The sequence below is a fragment of the Myotis davidii genome, unplaced genomic scaffold, assembly GCF_000327345.1.
Source record: "Myotis davidii unplaced genomic scaffold, ASM32734v1 scaffold544, whole genome shotgun sequence".
Lineage (NCBI taxonomy): Eukaryota > Metazoa > Chordata > Mammalia > Chiroptera > Vespertilionidae > Myotis > Myotis davidii.
Window position 1 is genome coordinate 2,217,641 of NW_006297018.1, and position 4,568 is coordinate 2,222,208.

The window sequence follows — 4,568 nt, forward strand, 5'->3', positions numbered from 1 at the left end:
CACACACGCACAGTTACATTGTGACGCTGCTCGCGGGGTCCCACCAGTTTCGCAGTTTTCCTTGGGTCTTTCTCTTTCTCTGGCAAATGTAGTTTCAATGTTACTTGATAGGGACAGTGACTCTCCGGCCAAACACAACCTGCGTCTGGCCAGGCGTCCTTCTGCTATCACGGGCTGTGCTCCAGAAAACCAAATTCTTTCTTCAACACCATAACTACAGCTGAGTAGTCCCTGCTCACATCTTCTCTCCTTTCTTCAAAATTATAAGCTGGAGGAGGAGATACAAATACACGGAGAAATTAAAGTCAAGTTTTAAAAGTGGCAATGAAAATGATTTAAATTTCTTATTCAGGATTTTTTAATGTTTATGTCTTCATTGATTTCAGAAAGAGGAAGAGAGAGAGAAACATTGATGAAAGAGAAATACTGATTGGCTGCCTCCTGCACTCCCCCTACTAGGGATCAAGCCCACAACCTGGGCACCTGACAACTTGACCTGGAATCAAACCTGTGAATCCGGCAACTTCCTTGTGCTTGGGAATTCCTGGTGGATGGAACTTGGCCATACTGGCCAGGACCCTTCACCTTTTTTATCCAGTCACACCCCACTGCTCTAGGGCACTGCCTAAGAAATAACATGCTTCCCAGTTGCATTTAAAACAAGTCAATCCTCCCACCCCAAATGTGGTCAACACTCAATATTTGTAAGGATGTATTTCAAATTATCAAAGGATATGCATTAGCCATTACCTACAAGTAAGGGTGAAGGAAAATAATCCTTATCAAGTCCCTTAAGCATCCAAGAACTGTGCTGGATGTATTACATATGTGCTAGGAATAAATCTTCATCTTGCAATCTAGCTGTACATGAATCATTACATTACTTTATTTCCTTAAATCAAAGTCAACTCCAAGTCACCATTCCACTGAGATAGTGAAAAGTCCAATTGTGGATGTTTCTTCCTGTTCAGCACTTCCCCAGGGTTATAAAAAAGGCACCCAAAGCAAAATACTCATTTCCTGTTTACACTCATATGGCCCATTGAAGATTGGTAGCCCGGGGCTTCCATGCCAAGTTTGGATAGAGGAATCTGGAACAAGATGGTTGCTTCAATTGCTAGGGCCCAGCCTCCATGGTGCATCACACAGCCATCTCTCTCAATGGTCTTCCCACCTTCCTGGATGTTGTAAGAGCAAATACCATGAATGAGACCCACAAATTCGTGTCCTGTTGTTAATCCTAAGTAATTACCCTCCTCTCATTGGCAATAGCTTCTCTCTACTACTGGTGGCATAATCCTCTCAAGAAGCCAAGGCTTCCAGAACTCAAATACAAGAAAGAATCTGGAAGGAATCCAGAACTCAAATCCAGGAGGAAATCATATCCAATTGCACAGAACTTATAACTTCCACTCTGTATCACAAGACTGGTAGACTTCTGGGTGGCAGTTAATAATAAGAAAGCATGAGATGTGATGCTTTGTTTCTTTCTAGTTTCAGAGCTGTTCTGAAGCTATTGCCATTCAGAAGAGTATTGGTGAGTTTCTTTCTGGAAATGCCAAATTGATATTTCAAATTAGTACATGCTAATACACATTGCATACACACAGAGAAAGCAACATTGGGCAAAACTTCACTGCTAAGATTGATCTTGTGAGCTAATGATGTCTCTAGAATCTACTACTTATTTAGTAAATACAAATACTTATTGATTACCTATTGGGTGTCAGGCACTATGTCAAATGATGGAGGAAGTAAGGTGAATAAGACAAAATATCACCTTTGAGGAGTTCAGAGTCTTAAAGACAAAGACATAGAGATTCATCATGTGGTTTGTATGGAGGTTCCTCAAAAAATTAAAAAGAACTATCATTGATCCAACAATCCCACTTTTGTGTATTATATCCAATAGAATTGAAAACAGGATCTCAAAGAGACATATGCACACCCATGTTCATAGCTGTATTATCCACAATAACCAAAAGGTAGAAGCAACCTTAAATGTCCATCAAAGAATTAATGAGTAAAGAAAGTGTGGAACACAATGGAATATGATTCAGCCTAAAAAAAAGAAAATTCCAGCTTGAGAACCTGGAAGTGCAAGGGAGAGCTGAGCCACATGGGTGTAGCTGGAGCACAGCTCGCATGGGGAAGTCTATCCAGCTGGCCTCCCTGGTCCCAGTGGAACAGGCTGTGCTGGAGACATTCTTCTCTCACCTGGGTGTCTTCTCTTATGACAAGGCCAACAACAATGTGGAGAAGGAATGAGAGGCCAACAAGAGCGTGGGGGTGGGGGGGGCAGCTGGCTGTTGGTGCTGGCGGCCTTGGCCCACCTGGCTGCAGCCAAGGTCTACCACAGCCTCACCTACCTGGGGCAGAAACTAGGGGGCCAGCATTTCTTCAGCAAAAAAGCAGGAAGGACTATCCACACTATCTATACTTCCTTGCATAATGGGCTAAAGAAGGTGGTGACTGGCCATGGCACCCTGGGTGGAACCACTCCTCATGTGGAAGAACTCCTTTCCTACCTATCAGAGCAGCTCTGCGTCTTCGTTCAGGAGTGGATGGAGATTGCAGACTTCTGTGAGAAGATGTACAGTACACCCTCAGCGCACAGAAGTTCATCAATGCTGAAGAGCTTGTTGGCCTTTTGGACACTATCCTCAAGAAGTACAGCTCCAGGTCAGTGTAGGTGAAGAAGGAGGGAGGGATAGAGTGTGGCATGCTCTGGACCCCACGCAGACCCTCAGTTTTCCCCCAAACTCTTATGAAGATCTATGATGAAAAAACAAAGAATAGCTATATTGCATTTTGTATAGGTTAATTAATTGACAAGTATGCATTTGGCACCTTCTTTGGGCTTAGTTAACACCATCCTGGATAGATACTTTTCTAAGCAATAGCGAAAGACCAATAATGAAATAAGCCTTAAAAGATGTATTATAAAAAGAGTTCATACAACCAAAAGAAAATTGTCTATAAAATAATGTGATTTTTTAACAAACCACTATTTGAATAAATGCCCCTTCAAAGTAACAAAAAAAAAAAAAAGGAAATCCTGTCATATGCCATAATATGTACTAAACTTAAGGACATTAACTAAGTGAAATAAGCCAGTCACCAAAAGACAAATACTTATATGAGATATCTAGAGTAGTCAAGATGAACAAGGAATCTGATGAACAAGGAATCTAAAGAACAAAATAAACTGATGAGTAAAATAGAACCAAGGCATGAAAACATAGAACAGACTGATGAATCTCAGGGGGAAGTGGGAAGAGATTAACCAAAGATCTTATATGCATACTAGAGGCCCAGTGCATGAATTCATGCATGGGTAGGGTCCCTCGAGGTGGCCTGTGGGAAATCAGGCCCCAGCCCTCGCCCCCAGTCTTGTAGCCCTGCAGCCCTGCCTGGCGCCCTACCTTGGCCTGGCGCCACCCCCTCACCTGCTCCACCATCCCACCTTTGGGGCAATCGATCGGGGTTGGGCCCTCCAATCAGCTCCCTCAGTGCCTGGGAGCCAGGTGGCAGCCCTGCCCCCCACCTCTGCCACTGGTTGCTGTCTGTAGGGTGATCCAAAGGCGATTGAGCCCCCGCTCGCACCTGCCTTGGCCTGGCACCACCTGCTCACCTGCTTTACCATCCCACCATGGTCCCACGGCAGTGTCTCCACTGCCACCTGCTGCCAGCACCGCATTGCCGATGCCTGCCATGTTCCACACTGCCCTCTGGTGGTCAACGCACATCATAGTGAACGGTCAAACTCCCGGTCAAACAATTTGCATATTAGGCTTTTATTATGTAGAATATACATTATCTATGGACACAGACAATAGGGTGATAAAGGCCTGGGACAGGGTGGAAACCAGGTGAAGTGGGGCAATGGGGAGGAAAAGGAGGAAAATCTGTAATACTCTCAACAATAAAGATGTTTTAAAAAGAGTAAACACAGCTTAGCCCTCACACCAAAGTCTTATCTACCGCAGTTCTTTTTTTCTGGTACATCATATCTGACTTTCAACAAAAAGGCATGATGAAAGGCAAACACACAGTCTGAGGAGACAAAGCCATTAACAGAGCCAGACTGAGATAGGGCAAAGATTTGGGAATTATCAGACCTGGAATTTAAAATAACTGTGATTATTATGCTAAGGGAATATTAATAACCTTCCAAAACAGAAATCACCAAGCCCACATAGTTCCACTGAAGAATTTTCCCAAAATTTTAAGGAGTAAATTATGTCAATTACCTGCCACCTGTCCTAGAAAAGAGAAGCAGGGGAGACACTTCCTAACTCATTCTGTCAACATTCTCCTAGTACCAAAACAAGACAAAGACATTCTATGAAATCTATAGACTAATATCTCTCACGAATATAGATGCAAAAATCCTCAACAAAATAATAGCAAATTGAATCCAACAATGTACAAAAAGAACTATACACCACAACCAAATGGAATTTATTCCAGGAATACAAGGCTAGTTCAACATTCAAAAAGCAATTCATATATTCCATCTCATTAACAGGCTAAAAATATATGTAGATATATTTTATAAATCCTAT